We start from the raw sequence: 22,295 nt of genomic DNA, 5'->3' as shown, positions 1-22,295 counted from the left end.
GCGCTTCAAATCTGCTACACAGTGCACGAAAAGATTGAACAGTTTGCGAACCAGCGATGATATTAGCGCAAATACTGCAGGCGATGGCGCATATCTGGGTTGTCATAACAAAGTGACTAGCTATTTTTAAGAGGCAGGGCATAAATCAATTTCACTGCGAGATGCCAATTTCAAAATGTTTTGCCAATGATAGGGAAGGGCATTGATTTTTTTTTTTTTGTATCTAGATTGGATGTTTTCTCACCCAAAAATATTTGCCACCCTTTGGCATCTTCTAAAACTGGAAACCTTGACGTTTTCCATGTCATTAACTTTTCATAAAAGCCCAGCGTAATATGTACATACATGTCTATATGTATACATCTATATATATATATACTTTTATAAATAGATATATTTATGTTACACATTATATTGGTACATACATCTTGTACGTGCATATATGTGTGTATGCAGGTATGAAATGGTTTGGCATGAGACAGAGTGTCAGTGTTAAAAGAAAAAAAAAAGATACTGTAGAGAATGCAGGTAGAATGGAAAAACCAGAGTGATCACATCAACAAATGGCAGTATTGGGGAAAGCTCTTATTTTTCTGGTGTGAACGGGGCAGAGGGAGTGGGAGAAACGAGGGAGAAATAAGATGCTGGTGTTTCAGAGAGAGGGAGAGAGAATTGATATCACTGAATAATTTGAATGCAGTTGTGAAATGGCCTATTAGCTGTACTGGGTTTCAGTGGTCCTTGACCTTTTCCAGGCAGCCAGCTCAGATGAACAGGATTCAGGGCTGTCCAGGGTATTTTTTCTGGGCAAACTTAAAAAAAAAAAGACAAAAAACAATAACAAACAAACCGAGAATGAGCAAAGGGAGGGGGGGGGGGGGTGGGCAACAACAAATAGGTGAAAAGAACAACAACGGATAATTCGTGTTGCAGCGGTTCCAGGGGCAAATCTGCACGCAGTTCTGCGAAGTGTAGCAACACCGTTATTTACAAAATTAAAACCATGTTGCATTTCCCACTAAGCACACAGAACTACAAGCTGTGTGGTGCTAGAATGTTTGCATATGAGGCATTTTCTTTCTATCTTTCTTTATTTTTCTTTGTTGTTGTGGTTGTTGTTGCCAATATCCTGTTGCTGGCATGTAACAAGTGTTGAATCCATGTGATCTTGCCACCTGGCAAGAAATAATCAATAATGTACTAAAACATCAATAATCTCTCCTTATTACTGTCATTATCAGCTTTTTATTCATAAAATTATGATGGGGGTGTACCATTCTTTCAAGACGCTGTTCACAGAGGAGCATTCATCGCATGTATACACAAAACCGACCAAGGGCAATAACCGCCAGAAAGTATTCTTCTTCTTTTTTTCTTTCTTTTTTTTTTGTACATCCCTATCTAAGTGGTGCTGTTTGCAACCAGTCTCCGACACGGTACTCATGTATCACATAAAATGAATCCTCAGTCGCTATTCTACGACTTAAATGGCGGCTGCACAATGGATTTCGCAGAAACGTGCTGCTTAATGTCCTATCACTTGCTCTGTTGCTGTTGTTTTTGTCTAATCTCTTTCTTCCCCTCTTGTGTATCCCCTTCACCTGTTGAAGACTAGTCCCGAGTAAACTCGGGCTGGAGTCTATTAGAATGCGTGTTGTAGCTAAATCAGCTCGTCCTCAACGGGTTGAGAGCGGGAGCCTCCGGAAACTGTGTGTTCGAAACTAGAGAAAAGAGAGCGAAAACAAATATTTCAAGATCTTATTTCTTTTATTCCTCAACTTTTTTGTGTAACAAGAGGAGGGAAGATATACATACATATGTCTTATCCTTTCTCCAAAGGGGAGATGAGGTGGATTTGATTATTAAAAAAAGAAAAAAAAACAAAAACAGCTTTATCAAAGATTTGCCCCTTATATGTAATCTGACAAAGGTTCAACATTAACCAGAAAAGGGGGAAAGTAACAATGCTGTGTTTGGAGTGGCATGTCACTAATATCAGACCCTGCACAGCAGATGCTCAATGCTGCATTGAATTCTTATTCTATTTTGAGAGATCCCCTTGAACTATGGCAGTGTTTATGTACGACGCCACTTATAATGTTCTTTTCAGTATATTCCTTACAAAAAACATGCCATTTAGGGCCCTCTGGGTTTGAAAATTCCAGAAAAGCATGTACATTAAAGGAATATGTCAAGTAGAAGGGAAAGATGGAAAATATGTTATGAATATCTGAACTTGGGGGTTATTTACATTGTTTGAAAAAAAAAAATGTATGTATTACCCATCATGATCTATTGAGGTCTGAGAGAGACATGCCTTGAATACAATTTATGAAGAGGATCTGAAGGCTGTTTACATTGTCATATATATACACATGTCACAACTTATGAAGCTACATGGTGTCGGGCGACGATTTGAAGGTCACCGAAAAGTATAGCGCAATTGTTGTATGGAATTCAGACGAAAAATTCCCTCCCTCAGGGTAAAATGAGCAAGGACGACAGATTTATGGAACTTGCACTGCTCGTCGATATATATATATATATATTCGTATGATCGTGTATATGTATACGTTGTATTTCAAAACATGGTGTCAACAGGATATGTGTAGCAAAGAGATATTCTTTTTGAGTTATTTATATTCTCTGGTTTTAAGAAAAAAAAAAAAGAAGAGGAAGAAGAATGATTTCAATGCGCCGTAGAAGCTGGCAGTATGTTTGGAGGAGTGTAACTCGGCACTGCTGCGGCACAATGTATTAAGTCCATTATAGCTTCTCGGCTTTCAAGTCAAGTAAATAACCGCCCGCTTAGTGTGGCAGACAGTCCACACTCACCCATACAAAGTGTCATGTATACCATTTTCGTTTGGCCAGCTGCCTGTGAAAAGAAAAAAAAATTGTCCGACAAAAGTTGATGTATTTTTGTCATCGGCAATTGTGTTTGTTGTGTGTGTGTGTGTGTGTGTTTGGGGGGGGGGGGGGGGGTCACACCAGTCCTTCATACTATTCACTTTTCATTTATAGAACTTTTTTTTTCAATGGACAGCAATTTTACCAGTGACACAATTCCAGTAACCTCTGTGAACTGCAAACTTGCTGTCATGAATGGTCAGTGAAAGGAAGTCATATGAAAGAACATAAAATAGATGAAGAAAGCAAAACTTGTCGAGAAAGAGCTTTTCAAACTCAAATTACGGTACCACCAGTTCAGCTGACAATTGTGAGTGTAAGAGTGTCTGTATCACAAGTCTTGCTGTTGTTGTTGTCATTATCATCATCATCATCATCATCATCATCATCATTATCATCATCATCATCATCATCATCAGTAGCATTATTGTGTATACTGGTGGTGATGATGATTGTTTTTTCCTGGTCTTGTTGTCATGTATCACAGAGGACAACATTTCCATTGCAGGTGATCTAAGCCATGCCCAGCTTTTCTTAGGGTTAGAAGGAGGAGGGGGGGGGGGGGGGAGGTTCTTAAATCTTTGTTGTTATAGTAAATGATATCCCCCACAATGAATGAAGCTGGAAATAGTGCTGGTAGGACAATTCCAAAATCTGAAATATGATTCAACTGCCCCTCCTCATGAATTACAGGATGGGGGGGGGGGGGGGGGGGAAGACTCAATTATAACACAGAATCTCGCTTGTTCTATCAGAGCCTGGTTTTGTCAGATTGCCTGGTCCGATTGTCGCATTGAAGCTCGTAGTATCACTGACACCAGGCAAGCTGGTATAATTTGGAGATGAAGTCTGAAGCATCTGACATCAGAGTAATCTACTGTATACACCATATTTTATGTAGCAAGGCTAATTTGGGATTCCTGATGATTTTGCCAGTGGTTAAACTCGCCTATGTGGAGTACAGTAATGATCAGAGAATTGTACGCTTGCACGTCACATTTGTGTCAGGATCAAAGTTCATATTCTTGTGGGGGTTTTTTTTGAATTCATAAATAGCTCCCCACTCACAGACTATGTGAAAATAAAAATCCTGCAAAATATATTGTGCATTCAGTATTAATGGCTATAAGCACGCAGATTAGGTTTTGGCATGAAATTAGTACTGCAGTAACTTCTCTTACCATAGAGAAGGTTGATTTTGTTCTCATTTTTTTTCCCGTCTTTCCTTCTTTTAGAAGCTAAAGGTGTGAAAAACTGTTGTCAAGGCTAAATAACCTGGAAGTAGATAAAAAGGTCACAGGAAGTTCAGCCTTGTACTCAATATGCTGATAGAGCTTTTGCTTTACAGTAGTCTTGATTTCATTGCACCACTTGTAAGAAAGCTGTGGTAGTTAAAAAGAAAAAATAAAACTCCAGGCATAACATATTTGGGTGACAGATCTGTTTTGCTTACTCATTTGTTTGTTAAAAGTTGTATGAGTACATGAGCCCCTAATGTCAGGAAGGTTGGATCATGAATTTGTTCTTTTTTGGAAGAAGAAGTTGTTATGAATTAAGATGTGGAAACGAGTACACAGGCTGCTGTGAAACCTGCCTCTTTTCATATGAACTACGCCGTCAATGAGTGCATTTGCTTGCAGGCAGCAGTCAGAAGGGAAGCGGGGATGTTGTTTGGATGGGTTTCTGCGGGCAATGTCTTTCAGAGCCATCACATGGATTTCTTCGGGTATTTCATACAGCGGGATCAGCAGCAAACGATGAGCGTTTACACGTGCAGTGACATAAATGGACACGATCACTCTCAGACATGCAAGTTCACACATACTAGCACACAATCGCACCTCCTGGGCATATGCTATGCAATTGTATTCACCTGGTATATTTTTCTCTCTGTCTGTCAATCATGCTGTAAGCAACTGCCGAGTAGATGCCTGCACTCAACAATGCCGAAAAGAAATCCCCCGTTCTTCTGTGGCGGCAATAAAGCAATTAAGTAACAAACCAAGCCAGACCGAACAAAGGGGCATGGATCTAACAAGCATGAATGTTTTTCTCTGGGTGCATTTTTCCAAGTCATAAAGACTTGCCATCTCTTTTGCTGTAAAGCAGACGGCTGTGTTTACCGCTTGTCTCAATCCTGCAAGCCACCATAGTAAATCAATACCGAATAACAAACACAGGGGACTTACTGTTGGTAGCTTTACTCTTTTTTTTGGACAACTCCCTCCTACCAACTTCTTACACTACCCCCTTTTCCACTCCAGCCTTCCCTTTACCCTCTTTCACTTCTTTAAATACTTTTACCCCCCTCCCCCCTCCCCCCCCCCCCCCGCCATTTGCATTACATTAACTAAGCTAAGACATTCGCTTATTTGGGGATCAGAGTAATTATCACATTCTAGATGAAAGGTTATATATTTATTCTAAAGAATAAAGATTTACATTAACAGGCGTGAAACTGTGTGGTGGTATTTTCTTGAATAGTTTGAGTGGTAGTTAGAACATAGAGCATAGTGCTCCTTTTTATTATATAATCATCCGCTGCATGTGTTTTTTTGGACTAATGTCATTCTTTTTTTAAAACGGTAATTATGATATGTGCAAATCTTGCTCACAAAGATGCAGAATTCATTGCAAATATCACTCTGTCTTTTTTAACCAAGGTTCGCCTATATACTCCACTCCTTGGTGTTTCATACATTATTAGCAAATTGATTGCAATAATCCACATGCTTCCCTTTCCATTTTCTGGTTTGTTTAGTCCGTTCTGTTTACACTCGTCAGAAAGGAAGCAATAAATTTGTTTCAGCAGGCACCCACCTGGGGATAACACTGATTTGAGAGAGAGTTTCGTTAGTGAGAGTTAATTTCACTCCCTAGTAGTGTTTGCCTTGCCTTTGTTTGGCTTATATCTGACATGTGCAGATTCTTCTCAAACAGTTGCATGCTATGTGGAATTGGAAGAATGGGACGACAGGATTTTCAGCAAGGGTTTGTTTTTGTTTGTTTTAGCGGGTTTTTTTCTTCCCCCTTGCGTATCGCCATCGATCCGGAACCAACAGAAAGTAGGTTGGGGACTCCGCCCCTGGAAGATTGTAAATGGAATGAAGGTGACCACCTGTGGCCAATGCGTGTTAATGTTTGCTCAACATCTGGTCTTGACTCTGCCACCGGAATAATATCACTTCCTGCCAGACCCCACACATATATCTAATTCTCTTTTCTGCTATGGTTTTAAGATTGAAATATTAAATGTGTAATTTTTTTTTTTTTTTTTTTTTTGCTGAATTGTTCTTGGAATCCCATAGTTACCACCATATGTGTTGGATTGATTTCAGCATACACTGCACTCCATTGTCTACCACTTGTGCTTGAATACCTCGACTCTGACGTTTTGTACCAATCGTGGTAGTCAAAAAAGCTGTTAGAAACTAAAACTCAAGCTTGTGCTAAGCTGTGACATTCAAAGCTGGCATAGTAGTCTTTGGGAACATAATTATGTGTCCTTGTTTATGTGTGACACCATTTTGGAATGTGTATGTATATATCTCCAGAATGTGCCTGCTAGAAATGCTTTATAATGTATATGTATATACAGTCTAACCTGTCTATAGCAGCCACCAAATGGAGACAAAAAAGTGGCCATTATACACAGGTGGTCACTATGAAGGCTTAACTGTACTTTATGATATGTTCAGATCTATCATTTGCTACATATGATATCTATGCATGCATATATGTAAGTTTATTTATCCAATCATTTATGTATTTTTTATATGTGTGTTTGTTGCATACATGTATGTATGTGTAGATTCTTATGTGTATGTTGTTATCAGTAGTTTTATTATTTTGATGACGTCAAAACAGGTTTCCAAAGCAATGTATGGTATATGGCATATAGTGAGTTTTGGTCCTCAAATCTATATTATGACACATTTTATTACTTCAAAGGACACATCTTCTTATCTATTTGCCATCTAATTTGCAGATATGGCATCATTACACACTACAGGTAACATATTGTAGTCAGGCATTATTGCAGACAATTAAACACATGATAATACAAGGTATTTTTTTTTTTTTAATCAAAGTACCTTTAAGTATGCTCATGACAGTGTGTGGGCAGCACTATATAGAAGCTCCAATGCATTCTGTACGAACTTTTCTTTCTCTCTTTCTTGGGCTGTTGTGATTTGAAATTTCTCTTTCCACGGATTTTTAGCGATCTTTGTTTGATATGAATGTAGCAGACACGTGCGTGGAGTCAACATGTTTCGCCAGTGTGTTGGTATGAAATTGAGTGGGAGTAGAGACATGAATTGAAAAAAACAGACAGAGAGAGAGACACACACACACACACAGACAGACAAGAGGCTGACAGAATGAGATCAAGCTTCATTTTGTATGTGTGTTCATGTTTGTGTTTGTGTGTGGGCGTATGCATGACGGAGAAAACTGAAAGTTTTCTGTTATCTTGTATGCACTTGTTTTGAGATGTGCGCATTCAGCTAAGACGTGATATGTACTGTATGTTGACCCAGGATTTGTGCTACTTTCTTCTAATTGGCTCATGTATCGATTCAGAAGTCATACAGCATTAGATAGTATGTGTTTGTATATTGACCTACATTTAAGTATGTCTGTACATACTATGTATGTGTGTGTATGTACATATAGTATATGTATGTAAATAGCTTCTTGGGTATGTGGCAAACTGGTTATATAGCAACATATATGCTGGATAACATGGCTTTAGTATGTTAACCTAATGACGATAGGGCATTACTTCCTTTGGAAGGCCGCTGTCAGAAAAAAAAGGGGGATTTTCCCACTGAGAGATTTCAAGGAAAAGAATCATAAGAAAATGATAGAGTGGGAAAGAAGAAAAATGAAAGAAAATGGGAGATACACACAGAGAAGAGGAACAGAAACAGACTGATGCAAGGGGGGAGATAGTGGGGGGGGGGAGAGAGATAGGCAGATACTTTACCAATTTGGTGAACTAGCTTTTCTAGCATCTGATAGCATCAGAGGTAGATGTTAACGTAGTGATAGAACATTCAGCTCAAATTCTAACTTGAAATTGTTCACAGTCACTGATGACTTCATAATTTAACCAAAGCAAATAGATCTGCCAATCTAACCCAAGAAGAAAGAAAATTTTCTCAAAAATTTGTCAATCTTTGACATCTAAATCTAATACAAAGGACCATCTTTAGATTCCCCCTCTATACCTTTCATGGTTTGAGTCCATCAGTCCATGTCTTCAGCTGAGAACAAGGAAGGTGCTATTGCATTCCAAGATTTGAGCACAAATAGAAACAAAACAGACCATTTTTCATGAAATAAAAAGTATACTTAACCAGAAATGGGTAGATTCATAAACATGGTTCCAAATTATATTTGGTTGAATAGTGCCCCTCTGGTTTTGATATAAGCATTCTACCGAAAATGAAAATAGTTTAAGATTGATACCGTAATGCAGAGGAGATCAAGCTCTACAAGGTGATACCAATGACTCAATATCCCCTTGCGATTACTCCCTTCTGCTTCTCAGTCGACAATTTATTCTTCCCCGTCTCTCACTCGGTTCATCTGTCCATCCAACTTAAACCTGCTGTCACCCATATCGGCCAACCTCAGCTACCCTGGCCTTTTGCCACTGTATTTCCAAAAACCAGAGCATTAAGACAGAGAAAGAGGGAGCGAAAGAATGAAATAAAAAGAAAAAGTGAGATAGCGAGTTGGACAGACCCATAGAGAAAGACAAAGGCCAAGAGTGGCACATATATACGATGGTGTATAAAGTGATGAACATTCAAGATAAGTGAACCTGCCCATAATCTGTCCCCAATTTTCAAATCATGTACTTACCCCCCTCTGTCGTTCCAACTCTTCCAGGGTCGTTGGGAATAGTTATATGCGCATCACTGCTTCTAACAGAATGAGAGGGAGGGGAAGAAGGAGAGAAGGAGAGAGAGAGAGTATGACTGTCTGTCTGTCTGTGTGTGTGTAATCTTATGCAGTGCACAGTCAAATCATCAATTGAACTCACCTCTTGTCCAAGGGTTGCTTTCACACGTGGCTGACCAAATTTGATATATGTGAAATTTTTGCGGTGTAGTGCATATCTCATACATTGAGTTACTAGTGCCCTCACCTCCACAGTTTGAGTACTGGAATTTTGTGTGGTGCTTGATGTGTGAAGTCATGTATTGAGCAATAAAATGTTTTCCCTTTCTTTTAAGGGAGGTTGAGGAGAGGAGATGTTCTACCACACTAAGCTGTGAAAATATTATGGCGTGAATTATTAAGAAAAGGAATGCTACTTGTTGAAATAAGAGATCATAATCATGATTTCAAGGGATAGTTTGGAGGAGAGAACAAGTTCCATGTCAACACTCCACTTTATTCCATAATCTAAGCTGAATAAGTCACATTTGATATTTTGCCTGAAAACTGCTCAACAAGCTGCCACTCTGAAGTGACCTTAGAATTTTCCTATCGCTATAACATATTATTAGTGAGAATTCATCATTGAGCATCATTTGCATAATAGTGCTGTATCACGCTTTGGCTTGTTGTTTAGCAGTTGGAATCTGGCAAAATATCTGGAATGAAACCGTCTTTGTGGGCTGTGGGTTCTATGAGGCTTACCCGTCCTTCAATTTACCACCTACACATGTTGGTATGCCTTTGATGTGCTCCAGAAACATTTGCAATGTGTCTCAGGTGGTTGCTGTTGTTGTCGTTGTTGTTGTTGTTGTTGTTGTTGTGTGTGTGTGTGTGTGTTTGTTTGTTTTGTTTGTTTGTTTGTTTGTTTTTTTGAAGTTCAATTCTAGTCTAAAGCTGTGTAGGAGTTGCTACTCACAGTACATTCACTCAATGCATATCTTTACCTTCACGAAGTAAGAGACCAGTGTGAATGCTCCACCTACACACACACACACCTCCATTTTTTTTTTTTTTTTTTTGAGAACAAAAGCTTCTAGCTAGTAGTGATGATCAAGGGAGGCTGGAGGGAGAGGGGAGGGAGAGAAGAAGAAAGAGAGAATAAACATCTTTTCATTCTGTGAGATGTTAGCAAGAGAGGGGGGGGGGTGGAGGAGGAGTGAGAGGGGTACAGTGTTGAGGTCAACAGGGACCATTGTTGAATAAGAATGAAAGAGGCAGGGAACTCCCAGGGCACCTGAAGAGCTGCCCTGGGAATCGTCAGACTGACCCGCATTGATAATTCCTTCATCTTGTCGACATTGTCACTTACATCACGGCGCAACTTCTTCTCCTGTTTCACCGGCTCGATAGCCCTCCGTATCCCCCCCCCCCCTTTTCCCCTGTAGGTTTCACACTTTTGTCATCTGCTTAGTCCACTTCACGCATTACCCCAGCCATAATTTCTGTTGAACTCAAGAAATGTTTTAGGCCACCACTAGCCGTATGTGCATTTGTTTATTTGTTTATCTTTTTATCTTTTGCTGTGGGGATTTTCATTTTTGCTACCTATTGTGCGCATATTTTGTGTCTGACTCATGTGACATGTCCTGGTTTTTCGTCTTTTATTATCATTTTTTTTCCCCTTGGGGGTCAGGAAAAGTTCACAATTCTGATACAGGTTGAGTCAAGGTGCCCTCAATCTCACAGCTCCCTCACACTGTGCAAAGTATTCTGTACATCATAATTGTCTTAAGAAGCCACATGAATTATCCTTTATGATTTGATATCAAAACTACAGAGGTTTTTAAAAGAAAATGGCTATGTAGATGGATAAAGAGAGAGCAAGAAATTTGGGTAGGGGAGGGAGAGAGGGTGTGTGTGTGGGGGGTGTATTTGTGTAAATCTGTGTGTTAATGTGGGTCTATTCACAGTAGTCCTTTTGAATGAACTCCATGTTTTAAGAAACGATTCACTAAATGAAAAATGATTACTCTCAAAATCACGACATATGTGTATAAGACTTTATGACAGTAAGCCTTTTCTGCAATTAGACAATCAGATTTTGATTACTCAAGTGAGAAAATAGGTGGTTATGACAAGTTTCTGTATATATCCGTTGTTTTATGTGAATCATTGGGGAGAGAAAAGATGAGACTCGTCACAATGCCATGGTAACGGTCCTTGGCAGTTAATAGGGGAAAAATGGCAAAATCATGCATGCACAACAGTCCGAAGTCAAGAGTGATGATAAGAATTTGCAATCTTATCACGTAATGTGGTAATAGGTCACAACAGACTTCTTCTAAACAAGATTAATTCTCATTTTCTCACTCTGACAAAAGTGGGCTTATGTCATTCTTGTCATCATACATCAATGTGATAATGATGACTATAAGGATCAGAATTCGTGGTAGAAGTAGAAGTAGATTAAAAAGGTAGTCGTACTGTTATAGGAGTTGTTGTAGTGGTTGTAGTTGAAGTAGTCACAGAAGTGATGACAGTGGTGGTCACACTAGAAAAAATAAGGATAAAGTACTTATGCTATTTGAGATGGAATGAGCGGGAGTGTGAGAGGGGCCATTGTTGTGATTCTTGTTACCATGGAGATGACAGAAGCACAAGACGTCAGGAACATTGATGATGTAACAATAACCATCCCATTATTGTCTTGCAATGTCTGTGATTAAGACATGTATGCTTCTCGGTGTTAGTGCCAATATCATATCAGGGCATGATTAGAAATTGTTTTTCAGCCAGAGTACCCAACCCTGTATGAAGTCAAGAAACAAAAACACAAAAAGAAAAACAATGAAGCTAAAAGTGGTAGTAGAGAATACATCTAACAGCAAAGAGCAATAAAAAAAAAAAAGGTAGTCGTACTGTTATAGGAGTTGTTGTAGTGGTTGTAGTTGAAGTAGTCACAGAAGTGATGACAGTGGTGGTCACACTAGAAAAAATAAGGATAAAGTACTTATGCTATTTGAGATGGAATGAGCGGGAGTGTGAGAGGGGCCATTGTTGTGATTCTTGTTACCATGGAGATGACAGAAGCACAAGACGTCAGGAACATTGATGATGTAACAATAACCATCCCGTTATTGTCTTGCAATGTCTGTGATTAAGACATGTATGCTTCTCGGTGTTAGTGCCAATATCATATCAGGGCATGATTAGAAATTGTTTTTCAGCCAGAGTACCCAACCCTGTATGAAGTCAAGAAACAAAAACACAAAAAGAAAAACAATGAAGCTAAAAGTGGTAGTAGAGAATACATCTAACAGCAAAGAGCAATCAAAAAAAAAAAAGGTAGTCGTACTGTTATAGGAGTTGTTGTAGTGGTTGTAGTTGAAGTAGTCACAGAAGTGATGACAGTGGTGGTCACACTAGAAAAAATAAGGATAAAGTACTTATGCTATTTGAGATGGAATGAGCGGGAGTGTGAGAGGGGCCATTGTTGTGATTCTTGTTACCATGGAGATGACAGAAGCACAAGACGTCAGGAACATTGATGATGTAACAATAACCATCCCATTATTGTCTTGCAATGTCTGTGATTAAGACATGTATGCTTCTCGGTGTTAGTGCCAATATCATATCAGGGCATGATTAGAAATTGTTTTTCAGCCAGAGTACCCAACCCTGTATGAAGTCAAGAAACAAAAACACAAAAAGAAAAACAATGAAGCTAAAAGTGGTAGTAGAGAATACATCTAACAGCAAAGAGCAATCATGGTATATCGTGCTTTAATCTTTCAGAAAAACAACAAAATTCAAGAGATGCGTCAAAAGCCAGCTACATACGTCATTAGGCCCCCTTTGAGTGTCTTTGCCAAAGCAAGCTGAAAATTCCCCCTCCGACGCAAACATACTTCCAACGCATGTGTTTTCCAGATGCGTGCAATGCAAAGGGGCTGTATACGCCGGGGTCATTATAGCCAGTTTCATGTCAGCAGAAATCATGTCAAGTCCCGCAAATCATGGTCGGTCGTGGAGATGCAGCAAAGCATTCCACGATGTTATCACATCAAATCTGACTTGCTCTTGTCTCCTAGGTGAAGAACACATCAATTGAAAAATAGTTTCTTTATTATGGAAGAGGTACAAACACAAATTTTATAACGCAAAAAAAAAAAAAAAAAACAGATTGGGAGAGAAAGAATATATTCATATTGTTTCTCTCACCAGTCTTGCCCAACGCATTTGGGTTTGCTGAGAAATATATCTCACTCTATATGTTCCCCTCTCTCCCCCTCCATCTTCCCCTCTCTTCATCTCTCTCTCTTCCTTTCACTATCCCCTTTTCTCTCTCTCTCCCGCATCTTTCTTTTCCATGATACTCCTGATTGTGTCTAGTTTTTATGACAGGTTTTTAAGGTGTTTTTTTTTTCCCTTCTCTCTCTTGAAAGCCAGACACGTGGGTAGGCTTCAAGGTGGATTATTTGTTTGTTTGCTGGAGATAATTCCTTCTCCTTACCTGGTACTCATCTGTCCTCTAGCTGGCATCCAATCAGATGCGGAATTGTGCGTGGAGAGGTGGGTGGAGAACAGTGTTATTAGCCAGCCTTCGGGGTATAGGTATTGTGCAATGATTCTCCCTCTTGCCTCCCCCCCCCCCCCCCCTCCCCATGCCCCCTCCCTCTCCTCTCCCTCTCTCTCTCTCTCTTCTTTTTCTTTTCTCCCTCTCTTTCCCTCTGACGCTCTCAATATCTTTCCCCATCTCTCTCTCTGTATTTTTCATACCTCTTTCACACTGGGAGTTAGCTCGTTTCAGGCCCTCTTTCTTACCCCTTTCATACTGGGAGTTACCTCGCTTTGGGCTGTCTTTCTTACTCCTTTTATACTGGGAGCTAGCTCACTTCAGACTCTCTTTCTTACCCCTTTTCATACTTGAAGCTAGCTCACTTAAGGCCCTCTTTCTTACCTCTTTCATACTGGGGTTGAGCTTGCTTCAGGTCCAGACTTGAAGTGAGGTAACTCCCAGTATAAAAGTTTAAAAAATATCGTCTGAGCTATTAAAAGCAGGGAGGTGGGAATGCTAAAGTTAGCCCGCTCTTGGGATCAGGTCTGCTTCAGACCGGAGCTAATGTCACAATTAAAGGTATCTAGATTGCAGCTCAGGCGAAATTCACTGGCCCATCGACTGGAGAGCGTGTGCAGTTCTTCAGCGTTACCAACAGGAACTTTGCTGTACTGTTCCCGCCAACACACTGTGTATTATGTACTGCATGCACTATTAGTGTATACATGTACGATATTCTGTACCTATTTCGTTCACTGTTCGCTGTTCAGTAAAACTCTTGAACTCTTTGAACATGGCAAATGACATAATTATGATTTGTGGAAAGTACAAACCAGAGCAGTATGTACAGTATATGCTGACGATTGGTTGAATTTTGCAGTAACAGTGGAAATGAATTAGTGTTCGCAAGTAAGCGTGCATACTGCCACTGAATTTTGGGGCTCATGAGAAGCGAGTCTAAGCTAAAGTTCAACTTGGTGAATGATAAAATATATGATTACTCATATGGGTACCATACCATACTGAGGGTACCCCAGTAAGGGGGGGGGGGAGATAGGTTACCCATTACAAATACTCTTGTTACGAGTCTAAGCTAAAGTTCAACTTGGTGAATATATGATTACTTATATGGGTACCATACCATACTGGGGGTACCCCAGGGCACCCAAAACTGGAGAATCTCTAATACTAGTAAATAGAAACCTCTTTCTCTAGAACCTGAAATTATTGAGTCAATGATGTGAGTAGGCCTGAATGCATTGGTGAGGGTACTTTAAAATTTGGGGCCAGCTTTCTCATTTTGATCTTACATTTGAAATAGCATGGTAAAATTTTCTATAAACTCGGTAGGTATTATTGGCAGTGGGATGGAATATACAAATGGACACCCATTGTCCCCTGTAGCCTCCCCCCCCCCCAGTTAGTTATGTTCTTCTTTCTTAAGCAATGTAGTTTGCAAGAATGTGTGGAAGGTTAACTTATGGCACTCAGGTGAGCACAAGACCTACTGGGTCTCTTGTTTTCATTCTTATTTTTTTTTCAATTTAACTTCTTTCTGCAGGGGAATGGGGTTGGATGTTGTCCCGAAATTTAAAAGAGGTCAACATTGAACCTATTTCATTCACATTTACACTTTTGTTAAGTTCAGTAATTCACACAATCAAACCAAGCACAATGTGGTTTTAAAATTTTTGTAACAAGAACCCAACAATTCTGAATGACGCTAAACACAGATATTCAGGTACTCAGTCATGGACTTGTTTTGCTGCAATAAAAGACTGTTACATTGTTTTGTGTGGCTGCGTTTCTCGTGAATATCGGTGAAACCGATTAAGAGAGGGTGCATAGATTGAGAGAAACATTTTTCAGTGCTGCTATTAACACAGAAGATGTGAAAGTCACAGGTATCTAGGTGACTACCAGGGCAGTGTGTGATGTGATAGCCTAAGAGTAAGGCAACAAGATGACAGACATACACTTATTTATAAACAGATTGAATTCAGATCTGCTGCAGATTTTAACATCAGTGCATGCCACATCTATGAGGGGGGAAGAAAAATAGAATAAAGAACAACCAGACATTGGGATATAGAAAGACGCCCCAAGGAGATACACAGGTTGCACAGAAATACTGCTGAATACTTGGATGTCTAGATGTGAAAAGTGATTATCACTCCTATAATTGGGAAAGAATAAGAGGGGGTGATGTAAGTATTCACATCTACATATTGAGCTTTTCTTATCAAGCAAATTGCCCAGGAAAATAGAAAATAATTTCTGTGTGGAAGATACGAAGTTGAGATATGAACCAGATAGGAAAGTGTAGATTCCACGCATGATGCAGTCCTGAAGCAATTTACCAAAGAGATCATGGCAGCGTGTTTTGATGAAGAAAGAACATCGGCAAAAGAAACATGAAAGACGCCTCACGTGGGTGGGGGATGTGATTGCCAATATGGCTATTATCCACCGTGATGTTGACCTCGGTTAAAAGTATGGCAAGTCTTGGACGATGAACTGATAATGGTGAGAGACCCCTTCCACATTTTGAGAGAACTAGTATGCGAGCGTGTTTGGGAACATGTTTCATACTAATCGGGCTATGCATGTAAGTCTTAAAGCGAGCTGAAATCACGTTTCTCCTCTTTCTTGTCTCTCTGATCAAGTCTAGACAATCATGGTGCAAAGTTGCATTTTCACCAAGTTTATCTCAGATCTGAGTGGGCAATTTTTGATCTGATAGATTCAACCTCTCTTTTTAAAAAACTTGGTCAGAGGAGGTTGATGATATATTGAAGTGACCTCGTATTCACATCAACCATGATACGTTCTTATACTTATACACCCCATCACAAAGATACTGCAATAAATTGGAGAAATCAGGGAAAACTTCTTAAAAAGTAGCCCTCTAACAGCTAATTGTGAATATCGTCATCTTGCTGTTTGGTGGAATGTTGTTTCACAAGGAGATTCAAGTCAGTGTTGGAGCTCACCTTGACTGTAAACACACAAAAAAATTTCCTCTCAAAAATTTGATTACCGATGAGAAGTTTTTTGCAGTCTGAAAGTGGCATGTCATTCTCAACATGGAGTTATAATAGACACGACAGATACACAGAAACAAGGTCAGACCGTGAGATGAATCCATCAGTGATAACTGCACGGAAGAAGGTCTCAAAAGTGGCAATAGATTGAGAGCACTCTGAACACACAATGCCACGTAACCTTCTCAGTACTCTTGACGAGTCTTGCGATAGAAAGGCCACGTGGGCGCATTAAGTCTGGGAAACTACCCCCTAGGGTTTCTTCTGCAACACAATGCGCTATAATCGCAACGTGGATAAACAGTGCCATACGTTAAAGGAAAAATTACTTAAAATATGGCAGTAGTGAACGGAGGAAAACCACCTTCATGGGACCAAGTCATTTCAAAAAAATCATTAAACGTCCTTCGTTAATTTCTGAAATATTTATTGTAATAGTCCTTAGCTGAATCATGCAGGGAAGAATCAGATGTAGGAATATTAAAGTGAACAAAGATCTTGTTTTGGATGGTTTTGTATCCACTGTGACCTGGTATAAGGCGTACTCTTTGACTTGAGATCTTCGCATCGACCAAGACCCTCAACAAATGACACACACACACGCAGTTCCATCCAGAATACCTATGCAGGCACACTCCTGAAATGGATATATGTAACGCAGGTAAACCAGAAATCAATAAGCCGAAACCCGAAACTCGTGGGTGCAGGGTAGCCCGAAAGTATTTTCCCTAAAAATCTGCAGAATGCATGCTGTTAAAAACTCACTCACAAGTGACTCTGACAAGAAATATGGGACAGGCCTCAGTTTCATCAGTTCTGTGGCAAATTATTGTAAGTTTATCACAAAAAGGGTTTTTCATCTCATCTCGAGAATTGCACAGGCTGTTGCAAATCGAGCCTGACGACGCTTACGCCAGCCTCTTACTGCAATGAATCATGTCAGTGATCTTGTTCATCAACCAACCAATAACAAAAAGAGAAATAATTACAAGGGAATGTGGAACAAAAACATGTATGTGATGCCTGATGGCCAGGGCCACTTCCAGCCGCAAAGGTCATTTTGCCTAAGAATTTATGCGTCTATTCTATTCAACATAGCCACTCACTTCCAAAGTGGCCTTTTTTTTGGTGAAATTAGGAAGCACAATAAAAAAAAAAAAACAGCATTTTGTATATTGTCCTCAGCACTATTGTATGTGATATATTACAGGACCCACACCTGTAGATAGAATTCCCTGTAGAGACATATAATTTCAAAAATATGAATTAAAAAAAAAATCAATATACACAGTTCACTTTCTTTTGTCTCACATGTTTAATTAAGTCAGTCAACTTTTGTTTTTTGACTTTAATCCTGAAATTTGAACGGAGTGAAGGTCTGCTGTAACCAATCTAATGGGGGTTCTCCATCGGAAAGACTGCACTTTTACTATTAAAAAAAAAAAAAATTAGATTAATGTATTTTCTGAATCTATGCAAACACAATTGTAGTCCCTCTGAATTTAATAAAAAGTGTGTCCAGCCTCCAAATGGGGTGTGTTTTGCAGAGGGATTTACCCCAATCAATCGATCACAGCTTCTTATTAAATCTCGAAAATGCCTCAATTCTTAAATGAAGTTTTTCCTGATGTATTGTTGGAGCTTAGGTTATCACAAAGTGGTGGGGCTCAGGCTGGTTCATTCTGTTAACCTGTTGAAGACTAATCCCGAGTATACTTGGGCAGGTGTCTATGGGAAATGCGCGTTGTAGCAAAATCAGCCCATCCTCAATGGGTTAAAGACACAGTAACGTGGGAAAGGAAGGTTGGCCTGATTGACTCAGTTGTCATTCGCTGCCTACCAGGAATCATTGTGAAACCACGACTAGCAGACAAGCCTGCTAGAATAGAATTGCCCGTCCGCGAGTATGTGCACCAAAAAGTGCACGCTCATCGGTAATGGGCAGCCCTCCTCCCACTCCGTGGTATCCCCGCACTACTGGGTCTTTAACAGGTGTGAAGCCTGAAGGGTGTGTTAACCCGTCTGAGTGGGATAGAAGCATCAATAGGTGGGCCTAACGGGACAACTTTGCTGTTGAAAAACAACAATGCTGGGTGTCTTAAAGGCCTGGAGGAAGGTGCGTGGGTGAAGATTAGGAGGAGAAGGTGGAGAAGGAGGAGGATTTATGTAGGCATTTAACAGGATCCTTGAATCCCTGGAGCCGAGAGCAAGGGGAGATGGTGGGATGCAGACAAAAGGATTGCCATGGCAACCAGACTTGCATCCCAACCACGTGGCCTGTCCTCTGGCTTTTGTGTAGCCACACCCATTTCATCCTTGAGGCTCTCTGATAAACCGAGTCTCTGTGCTCAGTCTGAAGAAAAGGGATGTACTCTAAAAGCTTTGCTTTATTCCTGTTGGTGTATCTTTCTTGACTGCCCAAAACTATGGTAAATGACCCACTGAAAAAGATATGATATATCATGTTTCAATGCTCTTGATGGGGCTGATAGTAGATAGAGATGGATCATATCATCATTTTATATTTTGGTATTGTGTTAGATACACTGTAGATTGTATGCACTGAGGATGACAGCTGGTGCTTATCAGTTTGAATTATATCCATCTCTTCATTCCATTGATACACCTCTCTCTCTCTCTATCTCTCCCTCTCGCACTCTATCTCTCTCTCTCTGTCTGTCTTGATTGTGGGTTATCCCTGTCCCAAGCAGGTCATGTAAATACCAGCTGTTTCATCTCTCAAAGATAAGTCTTGCCTAGTCAGATGGGAACCAGAAGAATCCATCCCAACCTAGCAATGTCCCCAGTCATGTAAACCCTGCCAGGACCCTATCTTATAAAGAGTTCAAATTGATTATATAGTTGATTTCAATTGTCTATAGCAGGCTGTGGTAAGGAAATTTAAAATTGATTGTATGTTTTCATAAAATGGGGCCCTGCAGGACTGCTAATTTCATGGGGGAGGGGGGAGCCACTCAATAGGTGCATTCACATTTATGGTAAAGAACCACGATATTCCACACAGTAATTTGTGTAAACATGACTGCAGATGTACCATGAAATGCATATTTGTGAAAGACCTCAGTACTCGGGGTGGTTATTTAAACTTTGCATGAAATGCGTATTCAAGATTTGAGTGTGAACTGTGTCACGGAATACCAGCGATCATACATCAATGTATATTATGATATCTTTTCTGCATAGGAGATATGCACATGCACAGTGCTTACCACTAAGAGGTGTGCTTTTGGCTAGAAATACAATGGTTCTTGAGCAGTGGCAAGCATGAGATATACCAACAAATTACCCTGGTTATTTCGAGGGGTCGTGTAGTTTTGGTTGAGACGTAACTTCAGGTTTCTAACTTTTTTGGGTGAGATAATTAGAAACTTCTTATGAAATGTGAAAGAGCATGTACATGATGTAGTTCCAAGAGGAATTCAACATTTATTTGATGAAAATTGGTTATGAAATGGATGAGATATCCAAAGCAGAGCGATCCTGAGAAAATGTATGACCCACCTTTTATTATGATCACTTTGTTTTACGTTGTTTTTGGATGTCTAAGCCATTTCAAAACCGATTTTCATCAAATAAACCAAAATCCTCTTAGAATGGTATGCTCTGTACTATTTCATGAGTGGTTTCTTGGTATGTTGCAAAAAATTAAAAGCCCAGTCCTCATCTTCACCAATACTATACCATCCCTTTAAACCATGGTTATTCAAGTGTGAATGCACCTGATGTGTTCGGGGACCTGAGTATGAAGAGTACAATGAAATGAACTAGATGGAAAAAGTTAACAAATATATAGGAAGTTGTGGCATTTACATTGGTAATGTTGTTCAAATGCAAAATTGTGATATTGGTCGCATTTAGGCATGTAGATTAGTGAAGATAATATTTGAGAGGACCAGTACTAGTGATTGGATTAGAGGTCATGAAATGAGAAGGAAATAGGAAAAATGGTCTAAAACTTGTAATAAAGACTACAAACTTGTGTTAGTGTGTTTTGGCATTTATTTTTACCCGTAATACTAACTCTACATCGTCTAACCACATCTCAGAGTGATTAATGTTCATAAGAACAAAGAGAAAGTTATTATGCAGTAACACATATACACGTATTACTTCATGTGGAGGGTGTTCCCACTCCACCCAAGCAAAAGGGAGTTATTAGAGTGAAGCAAGGTAGCAACTGTGCTCATCCGCCTGACCAACGAATGGAAAGTCAGGCAACATATATGAATCTGAATCTCAGACAAGGAGGACGGAAGGTTTCGTAACCGCGACACATTTCGTAGCTTTTCGCAATCATGGGAAGCGGGCCTTCATCCGCTCGTATCAGTAGCTGTCCTAACTGTCTGTGTAATCTGCTGTTTTATTCCCTGAATCTTGTGGCATCCGGAGAGTTGACTTGTGGGTAAATTCCACCCAACGGTATCACCGTTACACTTGCATTGCTGTTGGCAAAAGTGGGTTAGCAATAATTATGTAAGCGTGAATCCCCGGTCACACCAAGTCGAGTGAAGGGGAAAGCTGGCATTGTTCGGGAGGAAGAGGGATTTCCCGTTCGTGGGCGACCCACTTGTTGGACATGATTACGAGATGCCCATCTCACAGCTTCCTTGAGATAACTCGACACAACCATTTCACACTTTGAAATTAATCAGAGTTAGTGGCCGTTCAAGACTTTTGACTGCTGTGGTCCCATACTATGTGTTGGGTATAAATCACCCATGAGGGGACAGTGATGCCATTTGTGAGAGGAAGGGTTGATATGATCTCAGTGCAATCCGTAGACATGAACCTAGTTGTTTCATCTTATTCTGATGTGACCTCTTTTTGTAGAAGATCAAGCTTCAACTTTTCTTTGTTCCTATGAAGCAGTGCAATTCTGCCCAACCTTCTTTTCTTTTTTAAACCTGTGGTTACATTTTGTGTGGCATTAGGTGATTTGTTTTTATTTGTGATCAAAATAATCATGTTGTCCCATATGCTTGTCAAGATATGAGCATTGAAGTAATTATCCAGTTTTCGGCTGTTGCTGTCTCTGCAGAGTTTTCTGATTTTTCAGGAACAACCTCTGTTGGAAGGTATGCAGATGCATTTGATGTCAGTGTTAGTTAATAGTAAGCTGTTCTACCTAATAATTAAAAGCAAGCCAACCAGTCCAACAAGACAGATTACAAACGAAGGATCTGATTTACACAAATATTTGATGAGGAATATTTCCCATTTAGCTGATGCGTCATCCCATTTAAGCTGTGAGGTGAACATACATCTGAATCTGAAAGGAAGTGATCAATAATGCATGATATTTGTCTGCGTACATTACATAAAATTTGTATGCACTTGTGTATCGCTTTATTTTTCTTTATGAGCTGTCCAAATACTGGATTACTCGTAATCATTTCTTCTCCTTTTTTTTCCCCCCCTGTTCTTTCAATTGTAGGTCTGGCTGCGTGGCGTTTCAAACATGAAGCCATGAAAGGGGGACAGACGAGGAGAGGAGTGGTATCACCTTGAGGTCCGTGGCGGAATGACTCGTTTGCACACACACGACAAGAAAATGCTCTCGGCACGATTTTCACCTCTCAACACGAATTAGGCTGAAGTGGCTTTACTTGGAATGTGTGAAATGTGGATGCAGTGGGATTTTTGTTGTTGGTGTTGTTGTTGTTGTTGTTGAGCAAATTGAATGTTTGTTACAGATTTGTGTACGTGTGAGTGTGTGAATCTATCATTCAAGATCAGAAGATGAAAGAACTGCAGGCGGCCAGCGTATTGACAAACTGCATTGTGCCGTAATTGTTGGGTGGAATATTGGTACCATATGACAGAAAATTTGATGGGACTTGACGAACAAAATCATGATTCTGTGTTTC

The 22,295-nt window shown here is 39.9% G+C and overlaps 1 protein-coding gene across 1 annotated transcript in view; it reads left to right on the top strand.

Moving 5' to 3' along the window:
* Positions 1-22,055, top strand: part of LOC140232036 (uncharacterized) — a 57,350-nt gene extending 35,295 nt beyond the window's left edge. The window contains exon 8 of the mRNA XM_072312187.1: positions 21,863-22,055. The gene's annotated coding sequence lies outside the window, so the exon portion shown is untranslated. The remainder of the gene's footprint in view (positions 1-21,862) is intronic.
* The last annotated feature ends 240 nt before the right edge of the window (positions 22,056-22,295 follow it).

The sequence above is a fragment of the Diadema setosum genome, chromosome 8 (genome assembly GCF_964275005.1).
Source record: "Diadema setosum chromosome 8, eeDiaSeto1, whole genome shotgun sequence".
NCBI classification, from domain to species: Eukaryota; Metazoa; Echinodermata; class Echinoidea; order Diadematoida; family Diadematidae; genus Diadema; species Diadema setosum.
This window is presented reverse-complemented; position numbering and strand designations above follow the sequence as displayed.